The sequence below is a fragment of the Bombyx mandarina genome, chromosome 06 (genome assembly GCF_030267445.1).
Source record: "Bombyx mandarina strain Sakado chromosome 06, ASM3026744v2".
NCBI lineage: Eukaryota > Metazoa > Arthropoda > Insecta > Lepidoptera > Bombycidae > Bombyx > Bombyx mandarina.
Window position 1 is genome coordinate 15,044,529 of NC_143213.1, and position 21,694 is coordinate 15,066,222.

The 21,694-nt window shown below is 37.7% G+C and overlaps 1 long non-coding RNA gene across 1 annotated transcript in view; it reads right to left on the reverse strand.

Annotated features, from left to right (window-relative positions):
- Nucleotides 1-10,858: 10,858 nt before the first annotated feature.
- Nucleotides 10,859-21,694, reverse strand: part of LOC149502867 (uncharacterized) — a 180,334-nt gene continuing 169,498 nt past the window's right edge. Inside the window, exon 2 of the long non-coding RNA XR_016323273.1 lies at nt 10,859-11,247. This is a non-coding gene — a long non-coding RNA (uncharacterized LOC149502867). The remainder of the gene's footprint in view (nt 11,248-21,694) is intronic.

Sequence of the window (21,694 nt, forward strand, 5' to 3'; positions counted from 1 at the left end):
ACATAAAAAAATAAAAAAACCTACGGAATACCATTCATTACCTTGTCATACCAGCTCATCACCTTTTAACTAATTACCAACAGGCAATAAACATCACCTCTGCCTCGTTAGGCAGGGAGTCCAAGCCCGGGCAGAGGGGATTGCCCCGAGGCCCGATCCGTGCCTCCGTAAGGGGACACGAAGACCCAACGACGCTATCGAGAGCGTTAAAAACTCCCACTTAGCACACTGCACACGCAGCACGTGGGGTGATTTTCAGAATATTATCAAAACTAGAAGTCCCACAGTAGTCGAAATTCGACTATAACTAATTGGAATTGTAAGTTTGTACACATACTATAATCACAAATTTCGTCAAGGCTACACTATAAAAAAATATTAATAAAGACAAACAATACATTTTTAATCTATTCTCAATTTGACAACAGACGTCAAGAACAAAAGTTTGACAATAAATAGTATGCATGAGTGTGTGCGTCAAATACATGGTATGTAGTGTGTGTAATGTTTTCTTTATTGATTTAATGTATCTTTTATGCATTATTTAAAAAAAATATTAGCATTGTGCACTTCTTCTCTATATTCTCTATAAGTATGGAAAATTTCATACTCCTCCGTCCGCGCAATTTTCGTAAAAAGGGATACAAAGTTTTTGCTTCACGTATTAATATACCTAGTCAGGTCATAAGTATTGTCACACAGTAAAAACTTTTCTTTTAGAATGCTGGCCACAAAAAAGTTTATTGAATTCGAATTTCGAATTGTTCATGAAAATAAAAATGTATACTTTTAGAATTTTTACTCATTTTTAAATATGGAGTGGACGCTTAAAGAAGACCGTGTTGCAGTTATTGCGTTGCATCGTTGCGATTACGCGCCAATTAAAATGTTTAACCTGCTGAAAAATTTGAACATAACCAAAAGATTCGTTTATCGTACCATCAAACGATACAATGAAGACTCTAGTATAGATGACAGGTCAAGAAGTGGTCGCCCTCGGTCTGTTAGGACTCCAGCAGTGATAAAAGCTGTGAAGGCGCGAATTCAAAGAAATCCCAAACGTAAGCAGAAACTGTTGGCCCTTCAGATGGGGTTAAGCAGAACCACGGTGAAAAGGGTGTTAAATGAAGACTTAGGGCTTCGGGCATATCGAAGAAAAACAGGACATCGTTTGAATGCTCGTCTAATGGACCTGAGACTGAAGAGATGCCGCGCTTTGTTGAAGCGGTACGCGGGAAAAAAATATCTTGAAATTCTTTTTTCGGATGAAAAAATTTTTACCGTAGAAGAGAGCTACAACAAACAAAATGATAAGGTGTACGCACACAGTAGTGAAGAAGCGAGCAACCGTATTCCGCGTGTCCAACGAGGTCATTTTCCATCCTCGCTCATGGTATGGTTGGGAGTTTCTTATTGGGGCTTAACAGAGGTACATTTTGTGAGAAAGGTGTAACAACGAATGCAGTTGTGTATCAAAATACAGTCCTGACGAACCTTGTGGAACCTGTTTCTCATACCATGTTCAATAGGTAGGGGGTCAGGCACTGGGTATTCCAATAAGATTCGGCGCCAGTTCATAGAGCAAAGAGCACACAAGACTGGCTGGCGGCGCGTGAAATCGACTTCATCCGGCACGAAGACTGGCCCTCCTCCAGTCCAGATTTGAATCCGTTAGATTACAAGATATGGCAAAACTTGGAGGAAAAGGCGTGCTCAAAGCCTCATCCCAATTTGGAGTCACTCAAGACATCTTTGATTAAGGCAGCCGCCGATATTGACATGGACCTCGTTCGTGCTGCGATAGACGACTGGCCGCGCAGATTGAAGGCCTGTATTCAAATTCACGGATTTCATTTTGAATAAACTTTAGTATCATAAGAATCTATGTTTTGTTAAGTTCATTTTGGTATATGAATGGTTACATAATGAATAAACTTGTTTCAATTATTTTACATTAAACATGTGACAGAATTTATGACCTGACTAGGTATAGATAACTCTTCTATTCACATCTGTTCATAAAATATTTATAACTAGGTACTGATACCATGCACCACATGGTTTTTTTTACAATAAAATTATTTTTTCTTACACTATTGTTAATTCAATTTTATTAAAATCATTTTTTTATTTTTTAGTTGGTCTATCTATAAAAGCGTATTTTGTTAGTTTTTTTAAACTATTATTTATTTAATCTTTCCACTTGGTACTATGGTGCCAACTTAAATGGCTCCTTTTTAGCGGACACTTTCAATACACTGAGATTTACCATTTACCTCTGCAATGTAATTGCCGTTACACAAAAATAGAAGTTGAAAGAAAATTAATAAAACGTTCCTTTTCGTAACACCATCACTCGCGTCTTCTTCCTCAACAACACTGAAATGAAAATGAAATACGAGTGAAGGTAAATTGTCTCGGATTTCGCGCGTAAATTCGTTGACATAATTTACTGTTATTCGTCGAAATCTGGCAAGACTAAGTGTCGATGAAATAACTCCTTAGTCGTCCGCGACCACGAAACCTGTAAAATATTCGAAGCGTCAGAAATAAAATAATGACAACAACAAACGCGAGATGAAACCATATACATACCTAGGTTTCATACTTCAGTGGATGAAACCGTAAAAGTAGTTTTACTTGTGAGTCTGGGAAAATAAATAAAAAGGTTTTGTGTACTTATGTGATATATTTGTTTGATATGTTATAATATTTATATAAGTAATAAATTGTGAAAAGTAAATGTGTGTGCATGGAATGTGGGATAAGTCCACAGTTTTATTTTTTGATAGAAACATAACGACATGTTTTGATGAAATTTTTATTTTTTTATTTTTTTGTTGCTTAGATGGATGGACAAGCTCACAGGCCACCTGGTATTAAGTGGTTATTGGAGCCCATAGACATCTACAATGTAAATGCCGCTACACACCATGAGATAAGAGTTTTAAGATCTCAGAATAGTTACAACGGCTGCCCTACCCTTCAAACCGAAACGCATTACTGTTTCACGGCAGAAATAGGCGGGTTGATGGTACCTACCCGTGCGGATTCACAGAGGTCCGTAATACGTAATTATGGGGTAGAATTGTGAGTCAACATGGAAATACCATACTGGCTATCTTTACCACGGAGTAGTATCGTATTCCAGTTTGAACGGTAGCGCAGTCGGTATAAAACAAATAAGACTTCGATCTCAACTGGTCTTGAGTTTCTTTGACTATCTAGAGCAACAAAAAAGTCAAACTCAAAACGACAACTCATACCGGCGTTTCTCTATTCCGCCATTTCATGCGACCGCGTGGTAGCCATTTTGGAAACGCAACAAGGTGAATATTATTTATGACTTCCGTTTGATACGCATTGTCCCGCGAGCGCGCCCGTAGTGATTAATAGTTGTGAAACAGCAGTTTTTATGCTTACACGATAATAAATTTCGAATACCACCTTTTTTTTGAATTATTGTTTTATTTTTCCGAACTTTGTAATGTGTCTATTGTTACTCGTCTATTGATAATTTAAAAAACTTTTATTACTTTGAAATTCAGTAGCTCGATACGCGTATCTATCGGGTTTTGATGTTTAATGTCGTACTATTCGTTTTTCTCAATAGATATGTAATTTTAAGAAAAACTATCGCGTCATATGACTACGATTTGACAATGTATTTTATTCAATTTTGTTTGGCTATTTAAGCTCGTTTACATCTGAAATTCAGGAGCCAGGAGTAATAAAGTTTCAACTGAATTACTCATGTTTGGCAGCTAGTGGTATCTCTTAGTGCGTCATTTAATACACAGCCCAGTATTCATTAGACGGCATACGCATATTTATATGTAGGGTATTTATGGACCTACATACGAAAAAAATCAGTCTACGCGCCCTTATTCACCTCGATCTAATTATGTCGAGATCCTCAGGCCGTGAGCCCAGACCTAGTCAAATTAACCGTTTTAATTCAACCTAACCGGCGAGGCGGGGCTTTATTGAAATATTCTGTACGTGAGTTTAATTTGCGGTCTAGTTAACGAATACACGATTTTATGGAGCCGCCTGAGGGATTCGGGAAAATTTGCGAAATTCTCTATGATCTTTTGACGATCGAACCATTCATTAAGTGAAATATGTGAAGCGATCTAGTACGTGATACGAGTTTAATTTATATCTGAGCATTCGTTAATGGAGATATTTAACAAAATGCACTTTGGAATACTAAGTTGACACCTGAGTCTTAAATATTATCTATGATGTTTTTTTTTTTTTTAGGTCAGGACGAAATCGCCGGACTTCCGCCCTTTTCTGGGGATACTGGGCGGGGTATGTCAGAGTCGAACTGACTAAAACCTCCTGTCGCTCAACAACCAACGTCCAAACCTCGCATGAGACAGAACTCATGACAAGGCAAAGGGGGGAAAGTGAAGCGTTTAGTGCGGAGCACATCTCTCCCATCACCCTCCCCCTCGGGACGCCGGACTGGCGGTCGTCGGCGCCTCGACCACTAGCCCTCTCGGTCGGCAGACTGTCCGAAGCCCGCCTAGATGGCGTCGGTTAGAGTGGATTACCCTACGGAATACCCCGCTGGGCCAGAACCAGCGTGGGTCGAGGATAGCCGGCCTTCCATCACCCGGATGCTTTTGCGTAAAACGCGTGCAGAGCAGCTTGCACGTCGTCTTCTTAGGCCCCCCTCGCCGGTCCCCAGACCGATATATGAGGGGGACCCGAAACACTTAGAGGGCCAGGGCTTGGGCGGCATCCGCCTCCCTGGCCCCCGATCGGCGGCGGCGGGATTGTGCGTCTCTCACGCGCCCCGCCGCCTCCTTCTCCGAGATGGTGCACTCGCAGAAGTCGAGCATCGCCTTCCACGACTTGTCGTCGCCGAGCATCGATGCCACAACACTCGGCAACGACAAGTCGGTTCCTATTTTTGCGACGAGGACACGGCGCTACCCCTCCCATGCGGAGCAGGCGACGAGCGTATGCTCTGCCGTGTCCAAGTCGCAACCACAATGGTGGCACTCTGCCGTCGGCTCGGCTGTGATCCGGTGCAGGAACTCACCGAAACAACCATGCCCAGTGAGCACCTGCGTGAACCGGAAAGTGAGGCGTCCTCTGTCACGATTCACCCAATCTACAAGGACCGGGCGAATCGCTTCGACGGTCCTACGACCAGCCGAAGGATCCCTAAGCTGATAGCCTTGAGAGGCTATTTCAGCGTAACCTTAACTAAGAGGTGAGCTCACGGGGCTCAAACCAGAGTTTTTTTTTTTTCCTACCTAAGCTGATAGCCTTAGGGGCTATTTCAGCGTAACCGTGGCTAGTAGGTGAGCTCACGGGGCTCAAACCTGATGACGTTGCTAACACGAACCCTAGCAAGAGCCGTGCTTCGCAGAATCTACCACCGGATCGGAAACGCGACCCACTGAGAAGATCCGGCGAGAAACTCAGTGGGCTGTGTCTGAGAGTTAATTTACTCGTCGAGCCCTTCCTCGCAAGCGACGGGTTCGACGAGAACGGTGACCGGTCAAACCAGAGTGCTGCTAACATTGGCCCTAGTAAGAGCAGTGCTTCGCAGAATCTACCACCGGATCGGAAACGCGATCCATTGAGAAGATCCGGCAAGAAACTCAGTGGGCTGTGTCTATGGGTTAATTCGCTCGCCGAGCCCATCGTTGCAAGCGACGGGCGACGTCGATTATTTACCATTCGGTCTACAGGATCGGGTATGTAATTCCCAGCGGCCATGACAAGTGGGTTCTCATGTCGTGCCGCCTTCTCAAAGTGGCGCAATGATGCCGACTGTAGATACTTACTGACTGAGTCAAGCTCCAGGTCATCATGGAGATCCACTTCCATAAGAATCATCCGACGGCTATCCTGCAAAAACGGGATTGAATAACTTGAAAGGGTTTCAAGTTGGTGCGGGCTGCGTGAGCGAACAATACACTTGCTTACGTCATGACGGGGCGTATCTAGTTTTGTAGTGTCACTTTATTTCGAAGGGACAATTTGCTTCGCTTGCAAATCAAGACGTCCTAATATGAAGGCGGCACGGTCGCGTACCGTTTTGATGTGGGGACGGAATATCATCCCTCTGTCGAGGGTGACGCCTAGATATTTAATTTTGACCCTAGAGGACCAGGGTATGGGCTCGCCAAAGAGAGTGATGGGGCTAACGGCGGAGGTGATAACGCGTCTATTACGGAGTGGGCTGCTCGAAGTGGTGTTCGGAGGGCGACCCCTTTTGAAGAGCACCGCTGTGCTTTTCGTGGGGTTGATGTCAATGCGCCACTTCCGGAACCACTGTCCCATGGTGGCTACTGCGATCTGGAGTCGCCGATGCAATCGCGAATTCTTCCTACACGAGTAGTAGATAGCCGTGTCATCGGCAAAGAGCACTAGATGGGTCTCTGGAGACCGCGGATATCATTGATATACAAACTAAATAATAACTGGGAGAGCGCGGAGCCTTGCGGGACTCTGGCAGTCAGTTGATGGGGACGAGAGCGAGTTCCCTCAACTCGATATCGAAACGAAGGCTTCGACAAGAAGTCTCGTATGATGAGCTGTTTATTATGCTGTCACGAGTTGACTACTCAACCGAGCGCCACGAAATTTTGCATACACATTTTCAAAGGCACAAAAAAAGATATAGGGTACCCATCACCCAGTAAAAAGTACCATTCCCTTTACATTTTTCTAAAGTAACACTAGCGAAATCACCTAAAAAAATTACTAAAAATGAAATTTCGAATATCATCAAACTATAGTTGATTCCATATTGCTTGTTGAATTTTAAAATAAACACTGTACTTATGTAGAATATTCAATTCTTTCAACTATTCATCGTTACATTTGGGCAAAAAACAAAAAATTTAATAACGAAGAGGTGAAAGCGAATATCACACAGATTAGTTAAGTTTGATGGCTTATCATCTCCAATTTCAAAGTATAAATTCAGTTAATTTAAGGGTTCTGTCTAGTTCACGTAACTTCGTTAATTGGATCACTGCCCGCCGCAGGTTAGACCCTGGATTGGCACAGATTAGTCCTCTATAGTCGAATCTTCAATTTAAATGTGGGACGTTCACCTTATTTTATTTTTGTTTGACTTTAATTAGATTTAGGAAATGAAAAGAAAGATTGCTTGAGGGGGATTTTTTGTTATAATTTGAAGAGAATCTGGTTTGGGTTGTTTATTGGTTTTATAAGAGGAGAAGCTGTTTGCTAAATAATATAGTGACGGGAATTCATTCTCCAGTTATAAAACAAATGAATTACTACATTTAATTGCCAAACTTGAAAATGCAATTAACGTAATTTTGTAGTTTTTTTTTTTCTCTTACCTATGCGCTGTTAGATTAGGGGGCTATCCCAGGTACGTCCGGACGAGTAGGTGAGCTCACAGGGTCAACTTGAGTGAATTTGTTAACACTAGTCCTGGCAGCAGCAGTGCTTCGCAGAATCTACCACCGGATCGGAATCGCAACCCATTGAGAAAATCCGGCGAGAAACTTAGTGGGATAAGAACAATTTAAGGTTATTTCGCGACCACAATGTGTTACAGATATTCTGCAAAAAAAATTGTAAAAGTGGGCGGTGTCAGGTGGGCTTATGTTCGACTGTCTACAAGGGCAAAAAAAAAGCTGTTTTAAAAAAACTTTAAATATCTTAGATTCTATATTTAATTAGGTTCAACTAGTTTTAAGCGGTTAGGTACTGTAGGTTACAATGTCAATGGAAATGTAACTTACTATCTCGATATAACTCTCTGCCTATTCTGCTTAATTGTAATCTAGGCTAGGTCCTTGTGCGTGCTCAGCACCAGTAAAGATTAGGATACTATACAGTTTGCAATAAAACGTTCTGAAAATCCCAATAGTTAGACGAACTCGGCTAATAAAATCTTAATCCCAGGTTCATCTAGGCATCCGATTTCATTATCCGTTTGCACCAAAATGTTTTAATCATACAAGTCACAATCAGAAGCTACAATCATCACGAGTCGTAGATCATTCGTGTTCTAACTGTAATAGAATTTATAACATATATCTCACTCGGACTCAAGTGTTAATGTATTAAATTAACAATTTTACATAACTTAAATAAAATAAAATAAAAAATTTTTTCGCTTATTTTCGTTGTAGTCGAAGTGAATGTTTAGTTGAAATTCAAAATGTTTGTTCACTAACTCGAAATAGAGTGTAACTGGAAATAACATTTTTCTTTATTGATCAAGATCGGAAGGCATGTTCGTGGCCCAATTGATACTGAGCGATTACCAAAGCCCGTAAAATCAAAGACGATTTAGAATCTTGTGCCAGATGGACATAAGGTGGTTCTGAGGGTTTCATTATTGCCGCTTAGCTACGGAGCCCTAAATAGTGAAATTAAACAAATGTAGCTTGTTTAAAAAAAGGAAAATCCTAGATGCCTAAAACGTCGGGCCGACTCGAGTCGTAAACAGAACGAATTTAATTAATTGCTCAATGGAAATCCTTTTGTTTGTTTCGCAGATTACTTAGTAATCAGTTAACTCGACTGTGTATCTTTTAATTAAAATAATAAATTATATTTTACGCGTGTGCTATATCTATATAAAATTTTAATTGGCAGCCAAATTGATCACATAAACGTTGAGTCGAAATATTGATTTATATGTTTTCTAGACACAGTGGTAAGTGACTATTTTAAAGGTTGCGGCGACGTTGGTAGTTTTTTTAAGGGATTTTATGACCTGGTAACTAGACCTTTAAGTCATGTCTTATTTTAATTTATATTCATATTTTTATGAGAAATGATATTATGGAGTGAAATGATATGAAGATGATTAATTTGAGACATTAATCAACTGGGATGAAATTAAATGAAATGAAATGGGATGAAATATAATCTCAGTAAAATGGTGGTACGCTGGTAGTGATTTCTAGAGCCAACAGATACTATAATGTGCAAGAAACACAAATTTGAGACACTAGTTCGAAATGTCATTTGGTGTGGAACAAAATAGATTTAGAATCCACCAAAAAAAGCTTTGCAGAAAATAAGGCATTCCTCGATGACAATACTTTATTCATTACGCATTCATCCGATTAACAACGCATTAATCCTATTAACAATTTATCTTTATCAAACTAAAACATAAAAATATTTACGCCCGGCAACTCAATTAAAAGTTTATTGTTTGTTTATTTTTCATGGCCGGCAGTGTATTGTGTTGTTTTAAACACGTTCGTTACGGAAGTGTAGTTTCGATTTCGCGATTTCGCGTTGGTTCGCTGTTCGATTTATTAATTGCCTCGATGGGCACATGAGGAAAGGGCAGTCCGGTGCCAGGATCTAAATCGCACCCCTGTTTGTCGTGGACCACTCGTTCGCTCGTGAAATAAGTTTGTGGCGTTTAAGAACGCACCTTTTTATGATGCGTAAGCCGGAACGCACGAGAGGTGAAAAAAAGAAGATAGTCTGTGACACGGGACCGTTTTACCGCCGAGGCTTTTTGGCGGGAACGCGAGGCGTGAAGTTGTGTGATTTGTTTTATTTTGTCTATTTAGTGTTTCTTCAGGTTTAAATGTGTAATAATGGTGGTTTATTAACTTTTTAATATCTGTGAAAGTGCACAAATGTGGGAAAATGAAACAAAGCCGCTGGACGTATTTCTCGAGATCCTTCAAAAAGTCCACTGAAAAAAATCTTAGTAAATGACCACCATTTTACTGAGATATATATTCCGTCCCATATCATCTCATTTAATTTCATCCCAGTTGATTAATGTCTCAAATTAATCAGCTTCATTTCATTTCACTCCATAATATCATTTTTCATAAAAATATGAATATAAAATAAAATAAGACATGACTTAAAGGTCTTAGTTACCAGGTCATAAAATCCCTTAAAAAATACCGCCGAAAATACAAAACGAAAAATAAAATATAATGTTTATAATAAATAATCTAGTACCGTAAAATGGGGCGATTAGGGACAAATTCCAACTTTATGAGCCATTTTAAGGTAGTTGTTGATGTATATAATGCTATATCAGGATCAAAATGATTGAGTCTTGGGGGCATCTTTGTTGTGTAATTTAAAATTATGCAACTAGCATTCCAGTTTAAGCAAAAAATGCAAAAATAGGTGTAATCCCTATTTACCCGAAAATTGCGGTTAATTGGGACGAAATGAGAAATTTGCTAGGGCTGGCACTACTTTTATTTTTATATATAGTTTTAATTTATTTATTTATTTAGTTGCACCAACAAAGTGATAATCAATAAAAAAAATTGAAAAACTGACAAAAGTACATGGCAGACATCACCTCAATTATAGGTGCAATCGACAGTGCATTAACAAAATATATATATATATATATATATATATATATATAGTGGGCTTTCTTAGAAACGGTTTATATTTCTCCGTTCTTGGTAAGTACTTAGGGGCTGATATTTCTATCTGGGTTAAGAGATTAGGTGATTAGGTAGGTAGATTAGGTTATTCCATGGATTAATCAGATGAATACCCCCACTCTGAACAAATATTAAATATTGTATTATGTATTACTTAGACATTTTTGTCCACCTTGAGATTTCATTGATCTTATTACATGTCTCTGCAAAATCGACTTACTTATATTAAATTGCTTATCTATTTCAATTAAAGACTTATTCCCAATTTCACTTCGAATAAACCAGATTTTTACCAACAAATTTAAAAAATATTGTTATAACTACATAGACAACCCTACAAACCTGTACCTATTTATACTTAGCTCGTTTCCATTTCACGTATTCTCATCCCAATTGACCCCTTTTTCGTTGTTATTTGTACCTAAGACGTCCCCAATATCCCCAAAAACAACAGATTTTTACATGTATTTTTATTTAATCAAATACATTAAAACCAATAACAACTGAGACTTTCCTTTAATATATATGCTGGTTCAAACACTAAATAACGTTTATAAATCATAGTCGTCTTCTATTATTATCAAATAAATAAAAGAGATCAAAGTTTCTAGCACTAAAATAATTACCACCACAGGAAGTTAATTTGAAACGCGATTTTTTATAAGTTAGCAGCTATTATCATGCATATTCAGAGTTGTTTTGTGAACTTTCAACATTCTACTATTAAACTACAAAAAATGGAAGATTTTGCAACGAATATAAAACTTATATTGAGCGTCGAAAGATTTTCCCGGTTTTTTCCCGATTCGCCTCTCAATCCCTAATCGCCCCATTTTACCGGTATCTAGTCTCGCTAAAACTCGAGAACGGCTGGACCGATTTGGCTAATTTTGATCTTGAATTATTTGTGGAAGTCCAGAGAAAGTTTAAAAGGTAGATAAATATGAAAATGTTGGGAATGAAATAAACATAACAATTTTGTTTTTCCTTTGATTTTGTTTGTTTTAAGTTTATTTTATACAAAAATTTAGGTCTTTTATTTATCGATTGAGGCACTACGAAGTTTGCCGGGTCAGCTAGTAAATAATATAATAACTTAGAATTGTTTATGCCGCTACAACAATAAAACTCCTATTGTTTCAACTGTGGTGTTAATTACATAAAACACGATTTTACGGCGAAATAAAGAAGGTACTCTATATGGACTCTCTCAAGTTTTTTGATTTATTTTTCGATCGATTCACCAGTTTTTACGAACGAACTAAAATGCAAAGTAACAAAAAAAAATATTCAGAGAATTTTGGGGCTACGAACACAACAGCAGTATTTATTATTGTAGCGCCAATATTTTTACCTCGTTTTTATTACCTCGCTTTGAACAATCTTATTCTGGTGGACTTTTGAATTTGTTTTTCAAACTTACTTCTCGGCTTGGGCTCCGTACCTACTTTATGCTTTCGACAAAGTTCAGAATTTGATAATAATGCAAGAATATAAAATAAAACGGGGAAAGAGAGGGAAGAAAAAATACTTTTTATTTAAATGTGAACGTGTTTAAGAAAATAAGACAGTAATGTCGTTTTTTTGAATGTCGTGTTTCGTTAAAATATTGAAATGATCTTCGTGTGAGTGTGTTGAAATGATCGCACAAAATTTAAAATATAATTCAATATCGGATATAAAAATAAACGGAGAAAGAAGAATGATAATAATGTATCAATATATATTTAACAAACAATAAACCTACATATAAATGTGAACGCCACTGCTTAGTTAGGTACCAATGTTTCCAATTAAACTCAAGCTAATCAATCATCTTTTTGGCGGGTATTTTCAAAGTATGTTTAAAAAATTAGGTATCAATCTAGTTAATTAGTCTATCCAATAAAAAGAAACGGATGATTGTATGTCTTACCTGATATACATATATTATTATAAATTGATTTAACAAAGATGAGAAGTGTGTGGGAATTGCACGTACGGATGTGTAAATAAATATACATATTATAGAAGAAAACAAAATGTTTTAATTAACTTTGGTTCATTTTCACAGATCATATCGTTACTTAATTATTTGTTTGTCAATAACATCTTCCCGATGCCCGAGTATTTGTATTGTAGCTTCAAAATGGATATTTATCCTGATAAAATTATATAGTACTAGGCGTACTCGCCCGCATAGCTGGGCATTTTAAATTAACATTATTATTTATTGTCATTAATATTAGGGAGTCTAAAACTTAGATAAATATTAGCCTATCCATTAAGTTCATGTATTTTCTACATGGATACTAAGTTTCAAGTCAATCGGATGCATGGTTCAGTTGTTATAACGGAACATCCGTAAAAACAATGTAGATATATATTAGTATAGATAAGAGCACGTTTTTTTTTATTGCTTTGATGAGTGGACGAGTTCACAGCCCACCTGGTGTTAAGTGGTTACTGGAGCCCATGGACATCTACAACGTAAATGCGCCACCCACCTTGAGATATAAGTTCTAAGGTCTCAGTATAGTTACAACGGCTCCCCCACCCTTCAAACTGAAACGCATTACTGCTTCACGGCAGAAACGGGCAGGGCGGTGGTACCTACCCGTGCAGACTCACAAGAAATCCTACCACCAGTAAAAAAATATTAATTAATTTGATTGCTTTAGACAATATTTGCGTTGGCCGTACTAGTCCCAAGACGAGATTATAGCAGCGCATCGGAACGTGTGGCGCCGACTGAGAGAAATGGTCTTATCGTTTGTACGTCACACAAAGGATCAGAGAACGTGAAAAGTTCAAGACGTGTGCTATTGGAAAAATACATATAAATCGGAAAATTACCTCCTAACGTTACGCTGAAGGCTGAGCAATGCAATTTTACCGGCAAGCTGTCTATTGACTGAGTCGTTGCAGTATTTAGCGGTTCTGTTACGCCGAGGGTCGTGGATTCGATTCCCACATCGGGCAAACATGTGATGAATGTTTCCTCATTGTCTGGGAGCTTTTTCTTTGTGTTGCTTAGATGGGCGGACGAGCTCACAGCCCACAGTAAAATGTTAGTAAAATGTTTGTAAAATATAATATTGAAGTTCAGAATTAAGAACCAGACGAGCATAAGTTACAATATGCCTAGTAATATCACAATCTTACGTGCGTGGTACCAGTGTTCTGCTCTGTCAATCCATATCCTAACATTTTGTAGGACATTTGATATAAAACAGGCAGTAGAAAAACATGACAAATCCATGTTTGGTCAGAGGAAGAAGGATATTGTTTGTTTTTTTGTTAGGAAATTTTCTCAAACATGAAAGTTACCGTAAAATTTTACGTAATACATACACACGGACGCGACAATGTCCAGTGGACTGAAGCGGAAAGGGTTGAGCTGAGCAGGACGTTTCCTTTGAGTTTTTAGTTCAATAGATTTTCTTATTATCTCTGTCCGAGCGCCTCGACAAACCATTAATAGAATATCGGCCTGTTTATATTGTGGGTACAATATACTCCTCCGCACGGAGACCCCGAGGATTACATTTTCTCCCTGACAAAGGTTTCGCGGGACATTTGATCCCGAAAGTTTTTATGAAAGTCGTAAATAAAATACAATTCTGGACGGAATAGAATCGGACAGGATCGATCAGGGTTTAGTTTTTGTTGATGCGTTGCTTGACGAATTTTGGCGTGAAAAAGGGAATCTGTTTTTTTTTGTGTAGGTCGGTCGAGGTCACAGCCCGCGTGTTGTTGAGAAGCTACTGGAGCCCATAACGCACGGTGAGTCACGAGGTCTCAATTATATTGTATAATGGCCGTTTTATCCTTCAAACTGGAATACATCACTGCTTAGCGGTAAAAATAGGCAGGATGTTCGTAACGGTATAAAAATACACGCTTCCACGATTAATTGTGCTAATTTATAAATTTAGATAGCTTGATTTTGCTAGAAGATCTTCTACTTATAAAATCTGATACCTGTTTTACCTTCTAATCGAGATGCGCAACTGACTGATGCTTTATGCAGACGAGGCACAATTGCACTTAAGTACATAAGTAATACAGAATGCATGTTTTCTAAAACTACACTACGACTGCTCGTGTGGTTTAAGTTCTACTATTTCTCTGTATATTCTAGTATCAATGTGTGAAGTATTTTGAATGTGGATTAATTGGTATGCTATGTTGTGTTCACTGGAAAGTACCCATCATATTAGGCGCAATCAATGCAACAAATGATTAATGTTCTTATTGTAGGAAGCGATACAGACTTGGCGCCGTGAGAAAAGTTTAAGGACTTATGGTTTACTGAGAATACAAAAATATCTTGAAGGTGGAATTTGTTTATGAGCCTTCAAATTGAATTGAATCAGTCCGCGCGCGGGTGGTCGTAATTACGATTCGTTGTTGAGGTTTCTTTTTGGATTTTTATTTCGCGATGTTTTATTTCTTAATCGCAAAAGTCCTTTGTGAACGTAATGTGTAAGTACATATTTAATTAAAAGAAATGGTGGCTGCCTGCGAGACATTTGTATACCTTTGAACAACGGTATAGTACCATCGTTTGAAATTTGTTTAGAAATGTGGACGCAAGTTCTCTACTATTTATAAATACAATTATTTGGCATATAAGCGAAGTAATTTAATTGAAACAAGCCTTTGTGAGTTCACTTGACTGAATCACTTTATTTGAATCCAAGGTAAATGTTCATAAAACCAAATTAGGCATCGTTCATATCATCTGTTTCATTATTTTATTTTAATGACTGATCCAGCCAGGATTCCCTTCTCCTCCGCTAAACGAGCTTTAAGCTTCAATTGTCTTTGAACTTTAATATTAAATTTTAATATTCTTTAATAATAAATAACTGATTCAGTATTCGCAGGCAAAGGTCAGTTCAGATCGTACAAACAACATCGGTATTATCAAATGATGAAAAATGTAGATTGGTTTTTCGTTATTTCAAGATAAAACAAAAAATTTTTTTTTAAAGTATTAAACAAAACGATCTCTATTTTAATTTTATGTTTGGAACTATGTGAAAATCCAAAACGAAGATTATACTTTTTAAGGCAAAAAATCCGTGGAAACTTTAAAACGCGATTCTCCGTAATAGAACCTTTTAGAACTTTAAGAATGTTTTTTATCTTTTAACACAGTTGAAACAGTTTCAAAATTAATGAATTTAAACAAACATATTCTAAACGTAAACGAGTCCAAAGAGGTGGCCATTACAAACGATTTATATTGTTATGAAGTTTTAAAAGCAATTTTCTATGATGTTGCACTCACTCTCTTCGCTAAGGATGCTGATTCGTGGCAATTTTCTTGGCAAAACATCGAGGTGGTGGAAAGTGTTGTCACGATAACTTATTTAGTTCAACTATACGAAGTCTTAATTGTACTATATGACGGCGAAGCGAAGGATAGCGGTTTAGTCCTCTCTCCCGTTGTTAGGTTAGTTAGGATTAGGCGTGGTCAACTTAGTAAATTAGTTATAAGAAAACACGCATATTGGACATCCCTTTTCTTGACATCGTATAAATTTGGTAATTCTCGGTACGGTTCGGAAAGTTCACCTGCGGCTATATTCAGACTCGCCAAGCTACGTCGGTCGTATTGTGATGAGCGATTTAGTGGGCAATTTCATTCTGTTAATTTTGTGTCACGGTGCGCGCGCATCGTAAAATTTCACACTCATCATTTTTTCATAACGCGCCTAAAGAAGTATAACTTCAAAAACAGAGGGAACGCCCTTTCTCCAGCGTGAAAGAAGAAAGAAAGAAGAACTGTTGTTTGTTATTTGTTGTTCGTATTCGCGGGATATTTTACTCCGAACATATAAAAGTCAAACACATCATTTCAACAACAACTATAATGTGTACAATATTAAAATATAAATTTAAAAGTAAAGTACACAACGCTAGGCACTAGAAGATACGAATTAAAACTAAAATAACGTTTTTACAATCAACTTAAATCGACGCGCGCGAATCTCGTAGCATGACGTCACGGGACACCTGCGCGTTCGGGAGCTCCGATCGCATCCGATGACGCCCGAGTGCGACCAAATGTTGCACGCTACAGAACTAAAGAGACGACAGAAAATGGCTACGCCAGCTAATACTGAAAGTCCAGCAAGCACATCACCCATGCTTTGTTAGGCATGGAGCCTACATCCCGGTAATGAGGATTACACTAAGGCCCGATCCACATCTCCGTAACCCGACGGCGTTATAATGGCAGTCCAAGATTGACTGCAATGGGAGATCACAATACGTTCTACTAAAAATACGGACCACCTATGAAAATTGATTCAAACTTATACTTACATTTACTAAGTGAATTGACAGTTGCGGATAATAAATAGCATGTACATTCTTGAATAGAATATTGACAATTAATAAATAGTTATGTACTTTATTTGTGTAACATCGTGCAATAAAAATCAAACCCGCAAAAATTATAATTTGTTTAAGGACTGGTGGTAGAACGTATTGTGAGTCCGCACGGGTAGGTACGACTGCCCTGCCTATATCTGCCGTGAAGCAGTAATGGGTTTCGGTTTGAGGGGTGGGGCAGCCGTTTTACTGTAAAAACTCATATCTCTAAGTGGGTGGCGGCATTTACGTTGTAGATGTCTATGGGCTCAAGTAACCACTTAACATCAGGTGGGCCGTACGCTCGTCAACCCACCCAATAAATTAATAAAAAAACCGAATAACTTCAATATTACGAGCAGCCCTATAATAAAGTTGTTGTACTGACGCGAAACTCCAAGGCCCCAGGGAGGCGTGGAAACTTTAACTGTAGTTCAAATTACTCGTGCACTCAGTCTAAGAATAATGTTCTCGGGATGGGGTCTCAACAAGGCTTGCTTTACTTAGATTCCAAATTGGTGAGTAGTTTATATTTATAATAGGTTCTTCTATGAGATGGGCAGGTGAGTAAATCGCTCATATTGAGGGTGAAAGGTGATTTATTTGCTTTAAGAGACATTTTTGCAACTTTACAGGAGAGCCATTTAAAGATTAAAATTTGAATAAAATATCGTAACAGAATCTTCAGCTATTTCAATAAAGTAAACTTAATTGAAGTTCGACGACGGTTCAAGCGACGGATTCGACGAGAACGGTGCTTGCGGTACCTAAAAGCACCGCTAGTGGATCGGGAGGATCCGAAATGACGTGTTTTGGGTGATCTCGACTGCTTTCCATTCTGTCCGCAGGATCGGGAATGTCAACGTCTACTACGGTGGCACGCGCTTATATACATATGTGAACCAAAGATGTTAAGATGCAGCGCATGCCAAGCGCGGTTCGCAAAACTTGTTAAGATGCAGTGCATGCCAAGCGCGGGTCGCAATAAAATTATGCATAACATAATACTGTGTTACACTGGTATATTCCACCATCCCATTGTTTAATTTTGTAATTTGTTATACGGTTAGGGAGGTGGTATAATTTTAAAATACAACTGTCGCTTCCAGACTCGTGTCCGGTACATACACGGTAGGACGGTAGGCTTGTATGTCAGCTCGTTCGGGGTAATTTTTTTTTTATTACTAGATGGGTGGATGAGCTCACAGCCTACCTGATATTAAGTGGTTACTGGGACCCATAGACATCTACAACGTAAATGCGCCACCCACCTTGAGATATAAGTTCTAAGATCTCAGTATAGTTACAACGGCTGCCCCACCCTTCAAACCGAAACGCATTACTGCTTCACGGCAGAAATAGGCGGGGTGGTGTTACCTACCCGTGCGGTCTCACAAGAGGTCCTACCACCCGTAAAAAACACGTTGAAATCTCAAAGGTCGCTGTAGGAGTGGCCTTATAACCTTAAACTCACGACTCTTCCGTGAATATAACTAAATACTAATCTAAGCCAAGATAACAAACACAATCTTATCACGTGTTCGTGTATTGTATTCAGCCCTTCGGAGCTTAATCAATTTCTGTTCTTGACGTTCTCTTAGTTGCGCGTAGCGAATCTCCTTGGAACGGGATCGTGTGACTCGAATCACGAGGCGTCACGTGCAAGTACAAGGACTATCTTAATAGTAGGGACGACTAGCTTAGAATTATCTTTGTTGTTTTTTTTTTATTGCTTAGATGTGTAGACGAGCTTACAGCCCACCTGGTGTTAAGTGGTTACTGGGGCCGATAGACATCTACAACGTAAATGCGCCACACACCTTGAGATAAGTTCGAAGGTCTCAGTATGTTACAACGGCTGCCCCACCCTTCAAACCGCATTACTGCTTCACGGCAGAAATAGGCGGGGCGGTGGTACCTACCCGTGCGGACTCGCAAGAGGACCTACCACCAGTAACTTTCTTTGAAAAAAATTAAAAAAATCTTTGGTGAGTGCGATTATTGTTTTTGGTTTTCAGTTATGTTTGCATCCCGGCGGATGAATGGCGATTGCATGCAGCAGAAATGCGAATGTTGCGATGGATGTGTGGAGTAACGAGAATAGATAGAATACGGAATGAATATGTTAGAGGAAGTCTGAAAGTGGCACCTGTGACAGAGAAGCTGAGAAGTGCGCGTTTGGGATGGTATGGACATGTGATGAGATGAAATTAAAAGGAGGTTGGTAAAAGAATGTTAACTATGAATGTGGAAGGATATAGAGGAAGAGGTAGACCTAAGAAGAAATGGATGGATTGTGTGAAAGACGATATGGGTAGGAGGGGAGTGAGCGAAGAAATGGTATATGATAGAAGAGTATGGAAGGAAAAAACATGTTGCGCCGACCCCAGGTGACTGGGAGAAGGGCAGGATAATGATTATGAGTTATGTTTGCGTCCTATCTTGTTTAGCTCGACGATATTTGATTTGACTTCGATTTAGGCAAATCTGAGAATTTTATGAATATTTCATTGAAATCGGTCTGGACGTTTCGGAGTCTATAGTGAACATAGACACATCGATATCCTTTATCTATTTATATAGAAATGAATTGCTCATCGTTAGTCTCGCTAAAAGTCGAGAGCGGCTGGATCGAATTGGCTAATTTTGGTCTTGAATTATTTGTGGAAGTTTAGAGAATGTTTTAAAGGTAGATAAATATGAAAATGCTCAGAATTAAATAAAAACAACAATGTTGTTTTTCCTTTGATGTGTCCCCCGTCGGACGGATTCCTTTTGTTTGTTTTAAGTTTATTTTATACAAAAGTTTAGGTCTTTTATCGATTGAGGCACTATGAAGTCTGCCGGGTCAGCTAGTATATAATATATAAATGTTATTCTGTACTTGATGTAGCCTGATCTAAGATATACTGGCTCTGTGTAGCATTGTTACTAAGTGCAAGTTGTTTTACTGCCGGCTATTTTTTGGACAACTTTTGTAATTTATTTATTTAGTTGCACCAAGTGGTCATCAATACCATAGACAATATACTTAATATTTAAGAATCAATTTAAAACATTCACAAATTGGTAATAAGTACATGACAGATGTCACTTCAATTTTAGAGGTGCAATCGGCAGTAAAATAGTTGCCAATATCTTGAAATTAGAAAAGTATAAATACAATGTGTCATTTAAAGAAATGTGAAATCCAGAATAATACTTATTATTGGAAACATCTGAGGAATAATTACTTTTTGGGACATATTTGGGGGAAAATATTTGTGCGAATTTTTGATATCGGGGATCCGAGTACCGTGCAATATATTAAATAAAAATAAACGAATTTTTTGCCTTAAACAATATATATTCTCTATTTCAAGTTGTTCCACAAACTCATCGACTAGTTACTATCACTTCACTATTCTAGTGCCTTCTGTGAAACCTGCTGTAATAATAGGTTGGGCAAAAAGTATTTTCGCATTATAGTATGTATGGATTTGTAATAAAATCTTTTTGCGTATACTATTTGTATCTGGCTGGCACACATCTTTAGTCACTCAGGAAAAATTAAGAGAGCTTGGCTGGGAGGTGTTAATGCATCCGCCGTATAGACTTTCAGATTTCCACCGGTTTCGGTTTCTTCAGAATTCTTTAGGCAGTGTCAGGTTAACATCACGACAGGAATGCCAAAACCAATTGTCGTAGTATATTGATCAGAAGCCCCAAAATTTCTATAGCAATGGGATCATGTCCCCCTACCTACAAGATGGCAAAAAATTATATGATAAAATGATACCTACATACTTTAGTTAAATGTTAATAAGTTATATTAAAAAATGTTGTGAATTTTCTTAAAAAAATGCGAAGAAACTTTTTCCCCAACCTTATAGAACTCGAGCTCTCAGTAATTGTTCTAGAAATATCGTTCTCTAGTGGAAATATAAAGTACAGTTGATTGAATTTCGTTGAAGTATTCGATTTCCGACAAGAACCATTGTTATCAGGTTGTGAAAAGCAAAGTTTTGCAAGGCTTGATTTATTTATAAGTAATTAAATTTATTCTATTTTTACACGCTTTATATTAGCTTCACTTGTATGTATGTTTGTAACTGACTCCTTTAGACGCGATTTTGACCCACTTTAAACGGCCAGATTTCATTCAAACTTTGTAGATTCATCGAGGAACGATGACAATTCAACATTAAAAAAAAAAAGATGAAAAAAAATTTTTGAAAAACAAAATTCAAAAAATTGTAATTCAACTAAAAAAGGAAAAAAAAATAGTTTACAAAAACTAAAAAACACGCTTTATATAAAATTGAACTAAAAATTAAAAAACAGAAAATGCAAAAAAAAAATTTAATTTTTTTTTTTTTTTAATAAAATATATTTTTTTACACTTTAACTTTATTAAAACTTATTTTCTATTTTTAAGTTGAATTTTATATAAAGCGTGTTTTTTAGTTTTTTTAAAATATTATTTATTTTTGATTATTTCGTCTGATTTTTACACACATTTTGAAAAGAATTTTAAAAAGTGACCGTAGTCCCTAGCGTTTTCAATGTTCAAGTAGTGTCAGTAGTAGTAGTCAATGTAGCCAATGTAGTTTGGCTTCGTTGCTAATGGTACGCAATTGTTTGAACATCGACAGGGCCGGATTTAAACTTAATGCCGCTCCTGGGCACCGGAAAAAAATCGGCCCCAATACTGGAATTTTACTTAAACTTTAATTTCAAAATTAAAAATAACTAATTTATTGCAGAAACGTTATCATATGTAATATATTCCAAAAATATAAATAAATATTTGTGTTTTTTTTAACAATTATAAATTTTGCACTAAGGGTGACTCATAATTATATTACATAAAAAAAACGAATTAAATTTCTTTAATTACAGAAAATAGAAAAATCGATTATTATTTTAAATGTCCAAGGAAATAA